At 44.1% G+C, this 19,112-nt stretch overlaps 1 protein-coding gene across 3 annotated transcripts in view; it reads right to left on the minus strand.

The window, feature by feature from the left end:
- The window catches only part of ARHGEF9 (Cdc42 guanine nucleotide exchange factor 9), a 180,975-nt gene extending 167,714 nt beyond the window's left edge, over window positions 1–13,261 (minus strand). For 2 of the 3 annotated variants that reach the window (XM_026848418.1, XM_026848417.1), the window contains exons 1-2: window positions 13,245–13,261; window positions 10,468–10,577 (exon numbers count right to left, since the gene is read on the minus strand). The gene's annotated coding sequence lies outside the window, so the exon portion shown is untranslated. Of the gene's footprint in view, window positions 1–10,467; window positions 10,578–13,244 lie in introns of those variants that run through there. The other variant, XM_026848419.1, reaches the window with a different exon arrangement.
- Window positions 13,262–19,112: the final 5,851 nt, after the last annotated feature.

The following is a 19,112-nucleotide window of genomic DNA, read 5'->3' on the forward strand; positions in this document are numbered from 1 at the left end:
GGTGGACCAGATCCCTGCTGCAAATACTCAGTAAACTTAACAGGCAGCATGTCCATGGGCACACAGCAAATAGCTAGTAGGGTGATCTCAAAATTATTGAGGGCACTGTGGTGCTGGATGAGGCTAAATGAAAACAGATGAGACTTAAGGCAAGGTAGCGATGAAACCATATCCCACAGCTAGGAACCAACGGGCTAAGAGAGAATCACACAAGACCACAGAAACAAACAGGCTTTCACTGTGCTAGAGATGGACTGAGTAGAGGAAGAAAAGGAAATAAAACATTTTTAACTATTCTTCAGTATTTCTTCATGCTCTGTGTGGGACCTGGATGTTAAAAATTAACACCTCTGGGAACAGAGTGCCATCTCTCAAAACCCCAGTCCCCTATTTGTATAAGAAAGGCAGTGACTCCTATCCCACTACAGCAATACTCTGCTCGTCTCTGGAAAACACACTTTCTCTAAGTATCTCCTGAGAGGCTCTAAATAAAAAAGCTGCAGCTTCCCCTCTTGCCTCCCTCCCCTTGGTGTTTGCTGTATGTACACCAGTGGCCTTCGTTTCCACCTTAATGCACATGTACTGAAGCTATTTTTGGTCAAGAGCGACGCAGCTTTGTTTGCATAACTGGGTTCCCACCTCATGATCTGCCGCTCTAATAGTTTGCAAATATAATAGCTGGAAAATGTCTGATTCCCAAAGAAGTGCCTGTAAAGTTCAGTTTGTCTTTGTTTTAAGGCCAAAAAGAAAAAAAAAAAAAAAAGAAAAGGAGGGAAAAAGTCTTTCTGCAGAAGCACTTAAAAAGTGCTTCAGCACGATGTAAGCGAAATTATTTAGTGATGATCAGCTGGGACACAGGGATTTAATTCTGCTCCAGTTTGGGTGAAAGAGTATCAAAACAGAAAAGACAAAACAAAACTCACACAGGAAGATAACCATTTTACACAGTGGAGTTTGAAACATTACAGCCAGATCCACTACAGACCTTATTGGTAACAACTCATGTCAACCCAAAATATCATCCATAGGAAACGCAAACTTATCACTGATGGCTAAAAACAAAAGCAGAGCTCAAAATAGCAGCATTTCAGATGAAGCAAATATGTCAGCTGGACTATTCTCAACTGTCAAAACTGAGCTGTAATCACAGATCTCTCCTGAGGAATATTTGATATTTGTCCAGTGTTAAAAATAAAACTGGGATATCTTAGAAAAGAAAGAGATGGCCCAATAAAGAATGTAGGGAAATAAGTAATGTATACAGTAAGATCCAACCACTGGTTCCTCTTGTCTAGACCCCAACTACTGGCAAAAGATGGGACAAAATCCATTTCTATAACAACCTTGTCACTGCAAAATGCTGCACAGCTGACTGAGCCAGGAAAATTGACCATTTTTGTGACGTCTTTGTTTCAAAAGTACCAGTGCTTCGAGTTCTTACCCAGCCAAAGCTTTGCCTCCCAGGATGGTGTTGCCTGAGCAAGAACTTCACATTTGGGCAGGATTATTGCTCAGTTTATACTGGAAACATCTCCCTTCACTGTCTTCCCTCCTCATCCATCACCTATATCTACCCTGCACAAATCACTAAGCTGCCAGAGATGGGAAGACAGTCTAGAAACATCTTTCTTACCCTGCACTGAAACAACACATCCTGGGAGCTTTGCTCACGGCGTTGGCTGGCCGATTGTGCTGTGTTATATTTCAGCAGGGGAATTACACAGCAAGCACCTCACAGTGCAATTACAGGGAAAACACCTGACAGCACACTGTACAGCAGGCTTGATGGAGACAAAATAACATACCTATTTGCAAAAGACTGAATTAGCTCCTTAACCATTTCATGAACTCACTGTGGAGCTGAAAGCCTCACAGTGCAGTGCCCAGGTCTGTCATTCTGCAAAGACAATGGAAATCTCCCAGAGGTGCTCAAGCCAACAGTGGCATACACAGCTGAACATCAGGGAATCAACACAAAGGCAATCCCACACGACAGCTTCTGTGAGCAATGCCCTGTGCACTTCCAGGAACACAGGCATCACTGCCAAGACTCCTGAGTGCATCACAGCTATGGTGAAGTCTTCAAAAGCTTTAATTTACCTTTTTCTGTTTTCCCACTTTCTAGACAATATCACCTGAATGCAGCCCATTTAGGTGCCCAAAACCCAACTGCAACACAGCAGCCCTGTCACTGCATGGCAACACGCTGTTCACTATTCAGCTCAGGCCCTTCCCCAGCATTATGCTGACGCTGATTTGACATATCCACTTCCACATCTAAATATCTCAGAGACACCAAGTACCCCTACAGCATAGCAAGTCCCCTTTAAAAGACAGTCACAAATCATTGTCTGGCTGCAGTGAGACCTGCTTTTTTTTCCAGGCAAGGCTAAACTCACCTAAAAAATTGGAAGCATGTCACAAGACAGAGAGCTAAGGAGCACCTGTCATACAAGGGGGAGTGGTGGCGTTATTTCTGCTTTTAGATATGTAAGTTCTTGTATGAGGAGGAATGTAAAGGGGAATCATTCAGTACTGACTCATCTCTCTTGGAGGAATCTTTATCTTGGGCATCCCACTCCAGCTGAGGTTTACAGCAGGCCTTTTCTGGCTTGCAGCAATTATTTTGCTTTGCTTTCTCTCACTTACCAAATCGTATATAGCACCACTGGGGAGAGACCCTACATCTGAAACCATCACAGAAATCAATGGCAGACAAGCAGAATTGCAAAAGGCAACACTTTGTTAGCATGTAGATTTGCAGGAAAATACGTCTTGACCTGGGAAGCAATCAGTATCCAAGCAGCAGTCCACATTCAACATAAGTTAAATCCATGGCTGAGGGCAAGCGTGGTTCAAGGCCAGTGGCCAAAGACTCCTCTACATGTGGTCCCCAATGGCCACAGGCTCTGTGCTGGGTCCCTGACAAGTGGATGGTTTCTCTGATGCTGGCTCATGGTGGTTCAGGCTCTGCAGCCTCCCCCAGTCTTCAAAGGACACTGCAATGCATCCTGCTGATGCAGAGTCTGTCTTGGTATTGTAATAACAAACAGTATTTCATACTAGTAACAGCAGTACTGCAACCAGCTATTATTCCATCTTTTTTCCAGTTGCATGAGAGTACAACTGCTGACCCTATCACACCAGAGAGAGCTAACATGAAATGTCTATTCTTGTTCAGATAAGACTGATCTCTCAAGGTTTTTGGACAACAGAATAATGTATTTCCCTATATATTAGAGACTAGAAGAGATTTATTAAGGGAATTATTCTCTATATTCTGCGCAGTCCATTAAGAGATGAGGTTTTCCCTGATTCATCAAGGAGCTCACTGCAGGCCATGTGATTTCACTAATGTAATACTCAAGTTCCCTTTGCAGCTTCTCATCCTGTTAATTTTATACTACTCATTCTCCAAGTACAAGCACAGTGTTGGGTTAATGTCCCAAGTTTAATTCGGGTATGAAAACTACTAAAATTCCATAGGACAAAACCAGGGACAAAATTAGACCCTTTAATTCCTACCTGTGGTACTGGGTAGCAGCAGCTTGTTACCCAAACCCTACTTCAGGCTTCTTGATTTCAAAACACAGAGCAAAATCCAGCCAAAGAAACTGCACCTTCCCTGCAAGCCCCAGATTTTCACATCCCATTCAAAGCATCACAGCAGTGAATCTATCCCCTCCACATTATGAGTATCATCAGATTAGAACAGGTGGGGGAAAGGAACAGAGGGGATGGTCCCAGATCTTCCTTCCAGGGCATCAACAGAAACAAATCAAGAGCTCTGGACACAGCATGGTATTGTATGTAGCTCACAATACCACAGAGGTAGAACAACAGCCCTCCCACCTCCACACTGCAGCTCTCCATCACAGGAGCCGAAGGGGAATTGCCCTTGGCCATGTCAGTCTGATGATGCAGTGGACCACTTCAGACCTCATCTCAGAGTACAGGGAGGCACAAACATGGTAGCTGCTTCCCCTTCATCCCTTGATGAGTTTCTGGATGTATTCTCCTAGCCAGCAACCACTGGTTTCAGCAGCATTTTTGTATGGAAGAAGCATCTCAGAATCATATCTCAGCAGCTACAGAAGAGATTTTGAAGCTACGACCTGTGCTTTTGCCTTTTCCTCCCAAATTTAGCTCCTTTCCAGCTAAATACTGGTGACACTGCAGTGGCCTTGAATCACAAATGCAGCCAGAGCTCAGGAAGCACTACAAAAGCATTTGTTCCAATATTTATTCAGAGGTTTTTCATGCTACACCTACCACGGACTTTAGTTTACTGAGAACATAGTGCACTGGGGAAGGGCAAACCACACAGAGTGTATGCTGCTGCCAAGCAAAATGTCATTAAGGTTTTAGCAATGCAACAGAAATTGAGTTTACATTAAAGCTTCTTTTGTATAAACCATATCACAGAGTGAAACACAGTGACAGAGCTGAGTAATGAGTTGAAGCAGAGCAATCAAGGTGGAACTACTGAGCAACAGGGAAAAGGATCCATTTCAAGCTGATATTTAAGATGAGGATAGAGAGCTTAATTTGAACTACAGAAGAGGTGATACAGTCACCATTATACGTGCATTTAATACTATGTAGGATGCAGTACCTACCACCTGCAGTTGCACAGAAAACACCCCAAGGTCCAATTACACTATAAAGACCATCACAAACTGGAAGCTGAAGTTGTTCTTAATATAGGCTAACATGTAACCTCTAAATAGCTGAGAGCCTCTTCTAAGTCCGGAACTTCAAGTATCTCTCTTGTGCTACCCAGAACAGAAACTTACAATTTGAAGTTTACCATTTTCTCATTTCAAGCTTCTCCTCCCTGTAAGGATTCATGCTGACTGAAGCCCTGCCTATCCCCAGATGTGGTGGAGAAACATCCATGTAATGGCACTGTTGGTCTAACACCCAAGTGATCAAGGCTTATGTCCCCTCAGCACTGCAGCACTCTTACATGTTATTTCTAAGCAAGACAAAATAACCAGAGCATGGTAGGTTTGTAAGTACCGCTCACTTCTGGTACTACGAACCCTAAAGTGTATTTTGCACTAATATTCATCATAGTCACTGGGGAGCAAGTTCAAAGCACGGTCCATTCATGCGAAATGGATGCAAATGGTTTTAGGGATGACCTAGAGTTCACTGGAGACTATACACATTCATTCAGTGTTCTCTGTGCTCTGACCAGTTCATAAACTAAATCAGATTAGACACATCAGTCCTGAGGTGCTTAAAAGGCTGCCCACTGCTGTAAACCCCACCACTTCAGAGATCCTTGCTGAGCACTCTTCACACAGACAGATGGGGACCATATAACAGCATTAGAGAGTTATGAGGCTCTGAGACAGGGGCATCAGGATCTCTTAGCCTAGACTGAACTGCTGTTTCCTCCTTGAATGAGCAATTTTTATTTATTCTTTTTAACAATACTGCACAGACAGAATTTTTCAGAACTTGTAAAAAGCCTAAGAGTGGCTTCGTGGAGGAAAGCAATGGAAAAACTATATAAAGATTTCAGTGCACTGCTAGGTACAGCAGCGTAATAGGTTTATCAAAATATAAAACACCACCCCCCCCCCAAAAAAAATATACAGATCAGACATACCCATAGAAGTACTGAATGTTTAAAGTGAGGGAAAGAGAGGTTCAAAGAGGATGTATTTTTCTGGCAGCCCTCCATATGTGCATATAAACCTCTCGTAACCAGCACACTGATATTTAAACTAATTAGCACCAGGAAAGCCACAGGACGATGCTTTTCTATCAGCCTATTCACACTGACAGAAGAACTAAAAAATGACTATGATTACATACAGCTCACGTATCAGAATGCAGCAGTCCACGATCCCTGCCACACCCCCTTCCTTCCCTAAGTAGCAAGGCAAGAGAAACATGGTGCAGTACACATTTCAAATCGGAAAAAAAAAATAACCCCACTTAAACAAAATGCTCACTCAGCATTATGCTAGAAGATAAAAATAGAAAGCAGGAGAGCTGGTACTGAATATCAAGCAGCATTCCCTATTCATTGCACCACAGTGTGAGCAAGAGAGAACCCCAATCAACTTTCCCTTCACTCTCTGCTCTTGGAGGCTGCATGTCGTTTGAATTTCCTATTCCTCATAAACACGCCAGAGGGGAATTAGCTTTGGGGAGCTGTGGACTCATACATCCACCATCATTGCAATGGCACCCCCCCACCAGCCTCTGAAAATAGCTCATGACTTCGAGAGGAGAAAGGACAGGCTGGCTTGGTGGCTTTGCTGTGAATACTGAACACCTCTGCGCAGCAGGTTTGCCTATTACTGGTATAGGGGATGTCAAAGAACCCGGCTCTCATGAAAAGTTTCCATTCTAACTAATTAGACAGTGGCTTCCTTCAGCATATAAATTTGGGCTTTAGTCCCTTGTACAGGAGTACACAGGACAGGAAGAGGGAAAAGGAGCAGAAAACAGCAATGTCTGCAGTCAACTTTGCTAAGTTAAAGGCTACCAATTAAATCTCTAGTGACAGGTGAGACAGAGCGAACCAACAAACACATGCCTCCACACACGGAAAGGACAGTTCGATTTTAGGATGGGCTGAATCTCCTTCTGCAGTATGTTCTCACAGCATCTGTCTATAGAAAGAGCTGAAATGTCTTACAGCTAACTACAAGCAACAAGTCCCTTCACAAATCGCAGCAGAGTCCATCGATTTGGGTGAGAACAAAGCCAGTACAGGATGGGACTGTCATCCAGACCATAAAATATCTCCCAGAATTACTGTGGGGCTGGAGAAAGTATCTCATTTCTCCCCTTGTCCATTGTCCCCAGGGATCAGCCATGTCACAGCTGGCAGGACATGCCCAAGGGTAAATCACAGAGGCATGACAGACGCCGAGGGCCCCATCAGAGCTAGGGCAGTCTTTCAGGTTACTCCTTGGCATTTCAGCTGTCTGCTGCAGCACAGCCTGCAGCTTGGGGCACCGTGAGGTCCCATGCAAGTTGGTCTTGATCGTGTCAAACTGCTCCCATAAAAGCAAAGGCTCTAAGTGACCCAAGTACTAAAACAAAATGCTTTGCACATAAACTGTTTCTATTCAGAGTTTTTACCGAAAGCTTTTAAAAGTCAACTCAGTTTGACCCTACTTACTTTTTTCCTGCTTCTTGAAATTAGGAGAGAAATAAAAAAAATATTGCATGGCTCTACATGTACCACTCTCTAGTGCTTCAGTTTTCTTATTCACATCTATGAAGTGGGAACAATAAACATTACCTACTCTATGAAAAATTTCCAAAGCTTGTGCCCAGACTTACAGACACTCACTTGCTAGGACAGCTTAGGTATGACTGACAGGAGAACCATGAGCAGTAAGAAAAAACACGTGTTTGTGCACACACACGTGCACTCCTGGTATGAAGATGAGATGGAATACAGGATGAAACACTTGACCTTCTCTCCTTTCCTGCTACCACCACTTACAGCTACAACTGCATTTTGCCATGTCTGCTGTCTGGACAAATGGATTAAGATGCAGCCAGCTGCAAAATGATGAACACTGTTACCAAATGTGACAAACAACAGTGACAAACAGTGGTCTTGACAATGGGGATTCTTCCTTGGGCTTAGTATCAGCTCCTCAGCCCAGACTTCTGGGTTAGCAGATAGTTAAGAGATGCCATTTCTAAGTCACGCATACAACTCTACCACCCCCACCACCCCCAAAAAAAAAAGAAAAAAAAGGAAGGGAATGGGAGAGTAACGTTTTTCAGAAAATGTGCATATTATGCAGAGCAAAGAATAAGCACCCTCCAAGGCAGCTGCTCATCAACAGGTCCATATTTTTGCATGACATGTAGCAGTACCAATGCTCTTTCTGCACAACCACCCACATCTCTCCAAGAGATGGTAGCAATAGTACCAATGCTGCTAAGACAAGCCCAATGCTTTGTCAGTCTCCTCTTGCCCTCTGTCCACCTCACACATTCCCATTCAAGATGGAAATCAGGCATAGTTTCTGCAGAAGCCTGACCTCTGGTTTGGAAGTATAAATCACTCCTTTCTGTGCTAGCTCTGCCACCTGACTGGTTGTCAGCTGTCAATGAATGCACCTGACAAGAAATACCCGAGCCCTCAAATCTTGCCTCAAATTTATAAATCTTGCCAAAGAAGAAATTTCTTTCTGGCAAAGAGGTGATTTACAGACCTGTAGATCTTCACTCAGCTTACAGCAGAGGCAACGGATGAATTTTCCAGCACTGGTATTGTGAGCCACATTTATATATCCTACTTCTGCAGTGGTTAACACAGTACCTCTGATTTATAAACCCCAGCACAGGTTTCACACCTGCCTGTTCACCGTAACTCAGGCTGAGCAACAAGCTACCTAATGGCAGCACTGAACAAGTCTCTGAGGGCATCTTGATCAGCACCCAAAACCAATTCTCTGTCCCAGTGATGCACGGGTCTTTGGCATGCCCGTGTCCGAGCCGAACATCACACACAGGTCTCTATGCTCATGAAAAGCTCATTTCCCTTTCCAGTTCCACATCCTTCCTATATATCACCATTGGAGAAGCAAAGTTTCTTAACTAAACTTTCTCAACCTTCAGCAGTATTTTTGGTTTGCTGAAGTTTCAATTCTCTGCTGCTGTGGTAAGCGGTGCTCTGATGTCAGGCTCTATTTGCAATCAGAAGCAGGTCTGCTTTTATTGAGACAACTCAGGACACAGACCATCTTGTTCCTCATGCATTCAGTAGCAATACTGTGTCAAAACAGAGTAGGATCTTGGTTTCCAAGCATGACCCGAAGGACAGCTATGAAGGCTGCAAAACATATGGGTCCTCTTAAGAGATTAAGAAACTGTTTGATTAATTAAGGTAGACCAAACATATCAATGCACTGGTCAGCACCAGATTCTGAATATATGAGTAACACACCAGATGATACTCTGAGGTAGGGCTTGAATACTGTACAACAGGATATTTCATTGCTGTAACAACTACTCTGCAGTTGCCTGACTTTATTCTGGCCCCAAGGACAATCAGCTCTATTGGATTTGGAACATTTTATCTTGCAGGAGCTAGATGTTCAGCATGCCTATAACCAAAACAGCCTTCCTGTGTTGAAAGAAGCAGTTTATGTCTGGGAAGCAAGGTAGGATCTAAAGGGTAGAGAGAGAAAAGGAAGGGTTGAACTCCTTGCCTAACTATCCTCTGGCCTGTAATTCAGCCCACAAAAAATCAGGAGAGAAAACAGAAGTGATGCAAGATGGCATTCCAGAAAGTCACAAGTGACAGAAACACCAGTGGTCCATCCTTGGGTGTGTTCCCTGGAAGCCAACACCCAAAGCAGGCTGGAGAAGTCACTCTCTCTCACTGCCAACTTACTGCTTCTATGATGGAAAAACAGACGCAGAGTCCAGGTTCTCTCTGGAAATCACATTTCAGGAAGACAGTTCATCAGATCAAAGGGAAAATGAATACAGTAAAGGACTGGTAAGGAAGGACAGTTACGAGGAGGGAAAGAGCCACAGAGACACAATTGCAGAAGGTCAGTTCCACCTCTTGATTCCAGCAGGGAAGTTCCTGGCTCCCAGATCATCCTTTGTCTACTCTAGAGGAACAAGGGCTAAACCTCTTCTGCCCTATTCACTAGAAAACTCTCCTTGCATCACGTTAGTTGCCAGCTAGCAAATTTATCGGGTTTTGGACAATCCAGAGTCTTATATGATGAGTACCAGTGAAACCAGACTTGCAAATAATACAAATCCTAAACAAGACCATGGAATAACCAAGGTCTCCAACTTCAAACACACGGCACAGCATAGATGAAAAACAACCCCCCACCCAAGCAAGGAAACATATCAGAAAAATGGTACAATTTTTGCCATCTTTTCTGAATTTTTCCCAGAGAAAGACAGGGACATCCCAGGCCCACAACAGCTTTTACTTCCCCCACTAGAAGCATCATTCACAAAAAAACCCGAAGTAGACTGTGCTTATATTTGCAAAACACTTTGGGAAAGAATCAGTAACATGAATTTGTCACTGACACAGTGCTGGTAGCAGTATCAAACCCAAAGGACATATGATTAAAAAGGGAAGGGGGAAAAAAAAAAAAATCATCAAAATCATAGAGCAAATCTATAGGTGATCTGAAACATCACAGTTCCCTCCACTTGCAAGGAACACTCAATCAAAGAAATGGGAGGCCCAGTGCCTCCGTCAGACCATAAAGCCTCCGATATACATTGAAGGGAAACTAATCCAGAGGGAAAGGATAATGCACCTATTCTGTTACTGCTACAAAATAACTCTAATAACAAAAAAATCCCCATCTGTAGCTGAAGGAACCACAGATTCAGAAAGCTGTTAGTAAAACATATTGTTAGTTTCCGAGGCTAAACATGCGGCAGGTAAATACTACCCCTGAAGCAGGCAGAGGCATATTTCAAACAACACCTTACCCTACTGATTTGCAGCTTCTCAGCTCCAGGCTTGAAGAGGTTCCATCGACGTCCACCGTTCCTGCAGTTCCCGCGCACCTTCAGAGTCTTTGAAGCCTGTTCGTTCTCAGCTGCCAGGATAAAATCCACAGGAAAAAAAAAGGAATGACAAAAGATAAATGCTGTGCTTTAGCTCAGGCTGGGGGCGGAGGCTGTTCTTTTAAATGAAAGAAACAAAATTGTTTGCAAGAGACTCATTCAACCTCTTCTTTAGAAAAAGAGAGCAGAGAGTATATTTAGGTGCTTTATTCAGTGCTCTTGGGATACAAGAAAAATAGTGCAGCTTGGATACTACAAAAATGCAGGCACAAACTAAGAGCCGAGAGCCAAATTCAGAGGTGGTGTAAGCAGGTAGGGTTAGACAGGCTGGGTGTGAAGCCAGAATGCTCTCCCAGGAGCACCAGGCAGCACAAGAGCCTCATCTGCATGCACCAGTATTAAAAGTGCAGTAGCTCCTTGGGTCATAACTGCTAACAGCACTTCTGCAGTTTTGACCTGCAGAAATCCCAGCTTTATAGTCGCTGTGGTCCATATGATGCAGTGCCTTGAAAAAGAAACAGCTCCTCGATTTGATGCAGCAAACAAAAATGGAAAAGTCCATAAAAGCTGTTTTTCAAGGAAACTGGGCTACTTCTCACCCCAAGCATTTCAGGCCAATCCCTCACAGATGCAATTCCGATCTTGCTTTCAGCAAGCTATACCATTTACACCAAATCTCAGCCTGGCCTTACAGATGGTACATACCCAAGCACAAAACAGCTTGTAAAGAAGAGGCAAATTGTGGAGGAGGGCTAGCAACTCACCTTTCAAAATCAAGCTCTCATTTTCTAATCAACCCAGATTTTCAGCTCCCCATCCTATCCCTCTCTTTTGGGGGTGAAGCTGCCGTTCTGTGTGAGATGGGAGTTTTTCACTCCCACATTTGGCAAGGTTAGATTTTAATCCCTTCCTCCATCAGACTCTTCACGTCCCCGAGCCTGGAGTGACAGCCACTGGGAGGAAGGAAGCAGAGCAGAGGACCGCTCATGCCCCACAGCAGCTGCCAGCACAGGCTCCTGTCAGCAGGTGCACGTGGTCTGGGCAGCACACATATATGCGCCTGTGTATGTATACACACACCCACGGGATTTCCATCCCCTGGAGGCTTGTCATCCCATTCATGGGGAAAGGCATCTACAGAAAACAGTCGAATTCTGAAATTCTTCCCTGAAACATGCACAATGCTAACTTTATTTTGCCTGATGCACCCCTAACCCAGGCAGAGGTTTCAGACTGTGTTAGTCCTGAGCAGTTTGAAACCAGATAACAAAAGAGAAAACGGTCCCAGGCTTTGGGGGAGTGGTGATCCACACCCCAAACTCCTGGGATTCAGGTGACCTTTACCTTACAGGGGCACAACACACACACACACTACATGCCCCCTACCCCCAAATCAAATAGGTGGGGACTCTGCTCTGCCCAGGACAGCAGCACAGAGTGCAGCAGAGCTGGGACCCTGCTGCAGCCCCAGCATGGCTCAGTGGGCAACAATCCTGATTTTCTTCCAGCGTTGCTGGGAGAGAGATTGCACTGAGACCTATTTCCTAAACGCGATGCTGACGCAGGCAGCCTGCTGTTATTTTTAGCAACACGCGTTTCACTTTCTAGACTCGCAGAAAATCAAGCTGCAGTGCGAGTACTGATTATAGCAAGAGGCTGCTACCAGGCTCCAGAGGCAATGTGCCGATATAGTAGCACTCAGGAGCAACGTGCAAACACTGTAATGCTCACATTGCGAGATGCATGTGCTACTCCCCGTGCGCTAGAAACATGTGCACCCTGACAGAAGAGCCATCAATTAAAGAGGCAGCCACTTTGCCTTTGCCTTCCGAGTTCTTCTTAACCCTCATGTGCTGCCACTATCCATTAATTGCTCAGATCCCCCATGTGCTCCCGAGCAATGCCAGCACAGTCTGGCAGCACTCCCATACTTGCTCATTGCTAAACCACAGGATTCTTGGTGTTAGCAGTATCCCTTCAGGAAATAATTTCCTTACTCTAATTATCAATCTTTTTAATTAGAGGTTCAAAAAATTATGTCACCTATTCAACTATCAGCCTATTTACCTGCCAACAGAAGATCCTTCCAGCAAATATATTCTGTAGTGCTTTCTCTAGCATCATTTTGAGCAGGACAAAGGCAGAAGATAGCTCATCACAGTCTTTGGCTCACAAGATTCTCTTCCTTATAGAGAGAGTACCCAATCATAGGAAAAAAGAAAAACAAACCCTCACTTCTTGCTGTGTTTCCAAACAAACATCAGCCTTGAGTTGTGATCTCAGTATCCATCACCACTTGCCACCTCTAAATGGCAAGTGCTCACAACAGAGGCTGGTAAGAGGACAGAAAGCCAAGAGGAAACTACCAAATGAAAACTCACACAGAAGTTGCTGAACAGCTTTTACACTTATGTGCCTATCTGTTCATCTTCTCGTAACCAAATTATAGTGACTGTGTTCAGAGAGAAAACAGCCTTATCTCATAATAACACTGTATACAAAAAGATTGTATTAGCTAGCAAGAAACTCCTTAGCATGTGGCTACCAGAGCTGCCTCATCTGGCTCCAGGACTGTTAACAAGCACGGATACAAGCGACATTGCTGACTTTTCAACCCATTACTGCCTTTGGCTTGCTCCACAGGATGGGTGAGACCAAAAAAAACAAACCTGGGAGAAAAACACCGCAAATCTACTCACCACGTCTTCTGAGCAAGTGCTGCATGCGCTCTCCCACCTGGTCCAGCCCCATCGGGGTGCTCTGGGAGAGGGGTTCAGAGCGGCATCTCTCCACAAGGACTTTGAAGGGGGGTGCTTGTGGGGATGGTTGAGAAGGATGAGACATCGGCTGGCAAGGAAAGGGTCACAGAAGAAATCAATATGTGTCAAACCTCAGACAAAGCAGTCAAAGAACATACCTCAAATTTTCAAGTCAGTGCAACACACATTAGACTTCCTCACTGCGACGTGCACCCACTTCATTTTTTTTGACTGCAAGATAAAAGACTTGCTGGCTCTGGTGTTGGAGTGCCCCAACTCATACCTTGAACACAGCTCACAGTGTTTAAGTCCAACAGCTTTCAGGAGCACTTAGCCTCTGAGGCACTTCTGAGAGTCACGTGCTAAAGATGTCTGCTTTCCGTACAGCGTTTTGTCTACTCACATTACCGAGTCCCAACAGGAGCACATACAGAGAGTGAATTAGCTGGTGCCAAGGACCCAACATGAGCTAAACCATTTCAGTTGGCTTCTCAGTGTGCCGTAAGGGCTGGCTGCTTTCTAAGGGACAGCAAGTCAGCAGCCCAGGAGATAACCTGGTTAGCAGAACGGGGCCTCACCCACCAGCCCCATGCCACAGTGCCCAAGCAAGGGATCAGGCCAGGTCTGGAGATGGTGGTCAGGGTCAGCTAGACTTCAGATCATTAGGCACATTGATGGTGATGAAGCAGGTCCAAGGTAAAGCAGCTGAGTCAGTTTACAGATCAGAGTCAGGCCCAGTGAGGGTAATTAGGGTCAGACAGAGCCCCATAATCCTTGGGCAGGTCCATGGTGGTGAGACAGCTCCAAGGTCAAGCCAGGAACTCAGGCCTCAGGTTGGTGTCTAGCCCAGCAGGGCCCAGGGCCAAGCAAAGGCACAGCTGCAACTGAGGTGGGGACCAGCATTCCTCCCGTGTTGCTTAAAGAAAGAGTGAGCAGCCAAGGCAGAGCGTAAATGGGCTGCCAGGCCCAAGGGTATGGTGTGGAGGCCCCAGGTGATACTGCTTAGGGTCATTAAGAGCAATTAGTGCATTCAAAGCACAGTGAGGGTGGACAACTGGGAGGTCTTCAATAGGCGCTCCTGAGCTTAACTAGGACATACAGCCTTTGGTGGGCTACACAAAGGAGAAGACTGCTAATTTCTGGATTCTTTTGCCAGGTTGCAGCTATCAGTTATCACTGGTCTCTGTGTACGGCCACAGTCAAAAGACATGTGAGTAGGAACTGGAAAATGGAACAAGAAGATTTTTCAGAAAGATCTCCAGTGCTTGAAAGATACAGCCATGGAGTAGAGCAACAAGGTTTCAATGGTGAGGTTTAGGAGAACAGTCTGTTTATGCATGTGCTCATCCAACAGGCTAGTAATAAGATCTGCCCATACTATTATAAAAATAGATGATAGAGGTTCTTAGAATAAAGATGGGATACCCATCAAGAACAATTCCTGCAAAACTCAACAGTCTTTCTGATAATAAGATCCATGTAAAAGTGAATTAAATTAGTAACAGGATGTCATTTTCTTCATTCCCAAAAATCTTAACAAAACACTCCCTTCCAGGTATTTCCAGAGGTCATATAAGGTCTTTTCCAGTGCCATAAACAGAAGTCTACAGATGGTCTATGAAAAGGACAGGAGGTGAAAAAACGTAACAGCATTGTTATTATTGCTCTGCTGCTGAAGTCATTGGGAGGGTACAGAGAGCGTTCTGGGGAGAGAAAGTACTCTTCATGTGTTGATGGACTTGAATCACTTTGGTGGAATACATAACTGCAAAAGAACATATCAGACCCACAGGCTCTCCTCCTTCAAAAGCTGAGTCTTATAGCACTTAACTGCTAATAAAAGCCTAATACAAACATACCAACCCTCCCTCAACCCAGTATCTGTAAAATCAAGTCTCTTTATAAGCACAGCTGCTTTTTCTGCAAGATACTTCCTAACCACCCTACATCTTCTCCTGGTGGGTTCTGGTGTGACTGGGGAGATGTATTTAGGTGCTTGCAGGTGGCCTGGCCTTGGTCCGTACCAAATTCACCACAGACCATCAGCTTCACCATGCTTCAGCCCTTTGTGTTACCCTTATGAATTTTTGTAGGTCTCTTCCCAAAATAATAAACAGCTTATTGTAGGATATGAAACACAGCTAATATTCCCTGCAAATCAAACCATGTCCAAAGTCCTGCTGCAGCTGCTAACAGGTTAGCTTGTAATCACACTGCGCAGCACTTCTAATGCTTGCTCTTTATAGCATCACCATTTGGACCAGAAGAGATTCCCAAAGCACCCAGTACACACACACCCAGTCAGGCACACAATGCACTGAACGGGGTTGTCTGCACCTTCCTCTGGACATCTGTTACAGGGGGCCCTGACAACACACCTCTCTAATACATGGAGCACCTACCACCACGGTTCAGGGGTTTGTTCAGTTATTATTGTATGCCTCATCTCCAGGGAGAACACAAGTTACAGCCCTTACCAGGTTTCAGATGGTCCAACTGTAAGAACAGGGCAAACCACGGCACTTAAAAGAAAGCTGGGACTTTGTTCTCTGAAAATGTCCAGGTTTGTTTTAGCAAAACTAGAACAATTATTTTTCCTGAATGGTTCACAGAGGAAAGCAGAAATTATCAGAACAGTTTCTCTGGAAGATGACTGATAACAACTGCTAACAAGACACATCCTCTATATCAATAGCCTACAAAATATTATTTGAAACAATAAGACATCGCAATTGATTGAAGCACCTGTAGTGGTCAAATACCCCAGTTATATCTTAACATTTGGTAACATTAATACAAAGAATGAATTAGGATTTATAGCTAACTACAGAAAAACACTGGAGTGTCCCTCACTTCTGGATGACTCCAACTTTAATTATTCAGGAGGAAAAGATCCTGAAAGAGACAACTTGTACAGTGGTATGTTACAGAATGGAATTTTCTTTTTTTAAAAAAATCACAATTCAAACTCCTAATTTTTATTTTATTTTCTGTGACGTGTGACATCAAGGAAGTATTGTGTATAATCTTCATAAAATGAGCAGAAAGATCAGTTTACAACTGCCAGGAGAGGAAAACAGAGGATGCTCCTCACCAGGAGACTTCTAGTCTCAATGAGAGACAGATTTGTCACACTTCCACAGCCCTGCTAATAACTGAGTGCCTCATATGGTTTAGCATATCTGTCCTCAAGACTCCAGCAGCCCATTTTCACTGATGTGCTATTACCTTTATTTATAGGTGAAGAACAAAGTGGACAGGCTATACTTACCCCAAAGCCACAGTGGGATCTGTGGATTAATTAAGGCTTGATCCCCCATTCCCTGCTCCCAGCACCAGCACTGTGTCCAGTGACACAGTATGCTTCTCTTGACTGAGTTAACAGCTGGGAGGAGGTAAAAGCCAAAGAAAACCTTCCACCCAGACAATCTTTAGACACATAGTTCCTTCACCATTTAGACCAGCAATGACCAGAGGTCCCCATTCATATCACTACTCTCATGGCACCAAGGATGGAAGGAGGTGGCCTGTTGTAACTTTGAGGCAAGATGGAACTAGATGAAGGCAAGAGGAACTAGATGAAGGCAAGACCCAACAAGTATTTTAAGAAAACATGTGGAAATCTGAATTACCCATGTGTTCAGTGCCTGGTTATATATACATGTAAAGCTTATCAGCTTTGCAAACTCAACCTGCCTTTCCCTGACAATGCTAAAAATATGTTTCCAAAAAAAACCCTACCCCACTATAGATAGCACTAAATATAGGCTTTAATTCAAGATTTTGCTAGTACCTCATGGTTATTAAAAATACAAAAATCTGAACAGCTTGGAAATAGGCTCTAGAGGTTTTGTCTCCTCTAAAAATAAGATGATTGTCAGATATAGCCATATTAAAAGCCATAAATACACAGAATCTTCATTCTGCAACTAAATCATACCTCACTATAGACAGGAGTATAGTGCTCTTTTGGCAATGGCAGAATTTAGAAAGTAAAGTACTATTTCTTAATTTGGAAGAACTATGAAGTCTTTTGAAAGCACAACTACCAGCAGTAGGCTGACAAACAACCCAGTTTACTGCCAATAACCAGGAGATGAAGAGAGCTCTGAAGAACAACTCTAAGAAATACCCATTTCCTCGTTAGTGTCATCCAGCAGAATGGGGAATGAAAAGACAAATCAACTCAGCAGTCCCATTTCTGCAGCTGCTCCCAAAATCTTCTGTAGCAGAGAGACAATAAAACAATCTCAAGCTAAAGGTCACTATGAGAACTTGTTGCACATCACTTGCAATTTCTCATCAAATATAGTAAAAGAAAGTTGCTCTATCTTCCTCTTGTGAAAAGACACTTGCAGCTGCTGCACTAAAGTAAAACTTCAAACCTGTGGGAGGATCTGAGATATGCCCCAGCTATCAGAGAGCAAATCTGCAAACGCATCCTCTGGCAAGAGCACACTCAGGCAAATCAGTAATCCTGTGCTTCCAGTTAGACCCACCACACAGGGAGAGTCTCTGATTTTCCCACACAGAGCAACGCAGCGTGCATTGCGCAGAAATCACAAAACCTAGTAACGCCATGAAAGCACCAGTCCTGTGCCATCAGCACAGGCCACTCACAGAGTTACCACGCTCTGCAAGAGGGAGCACCTTCATGGCACCAGGACAGGTTGGCTCCTCAGCACGGCACTCAGAGGAACAAGCTTGACGGCTGCTCAAGAGAAGCATCTGCTGGACACCAAGAAGTGAGTTTGATCAGAGAGTCTCTTACAGGGCTCTGAAACCAAACTGGCTGGGAAACCTGGTGCATCCCAGGTCGGCCTGGCACTCCACCCTATGGGACAGACACCTTTTGCCCAGGTTGACAAGTTTGTAGAAAGCTCATTTACACACTTCTGGCAATCATAATTACCCCCGTAAAATGGCATCACAAAACCAACTGATGCCTGTGTGGCAACCACAACAGCCAGCAGCAAGCTGCAGTCTGTAAACCTTTCAGAGATAAAATTCAAAACCCCTAAGGAAAAAGATAAGGTTTCCCGTTCCGTGAAAATAAACTCTTATTTCACAAATAAGCCAGCAGAGGGCACAGAAAGACTGCACGGAAAACCCTCTGCTCCTTCACTGCAAGAGACACAAGCCAAAATGCTCTGCAGTGCCCAGTCTCTGCCTGCTCAGGAGATGAGCAGGGAGGATCTCTCTGCCAGCAATAAGCCTGAATCAAGGTTCTGGGTCCTAAAAACTCTAAACTGATGCCTGAAATAGAGTCAGATGCATATTTTGCAACCCTTCCTCACGTCATTCACAAAGCAGGTATCAAATCCCCCACAAACCCTGTCCAAGGACACATCGAGTTTGAAAACCTCGATGGAAATGTCGGAATCACAAAGTAATCAATGTGGTATCAAAGCTTCCTTCTATCTAAGCATCACTTCAAGCAACTGGAAGTGGTCAAATACAACGTCTGGGGCTATGCCTGACTCCCTGCAGCAGCACTCTCCCTGCTGGGATGCCTTTGTGTTTTTAGAGGTGGGATGAGGAGAATTCACTTCAGTGGGGACATGGAAAATGGAAATTTTTATAGTCTGCAACTGTCCAAAACCTAGTAAAACTTCCATGTCATCTTCCAGTTCATTTCTCATATCTATCTCTCAAAATAAGGAAGGTACTTTCACTCCAGGGTTGCAGCTGTATAAATGGCGAAATCGGAAATTCATTTCCCATTGACAATCTATTTTAACCTTTACTGTTCCTTCAATTCTTCAAAATGTTTTTATCTCAACTGTTTCACAAGTTCCTGGAACAAAT

Source organism: Athene cunicularia (genome assembly GCF_003259725.1).
Source record: "Athene cunicularia isolate RWA chromosome 4 unlocalized genomic scaffold, athCun1 chr4_part3, whole genome shotgun sequence".
Lineage (NCBI taxonomy): Eukaryota > Metazoa > Chordata > Aves > Strigiformes > Strigidae > Athene > Athene cunicularia.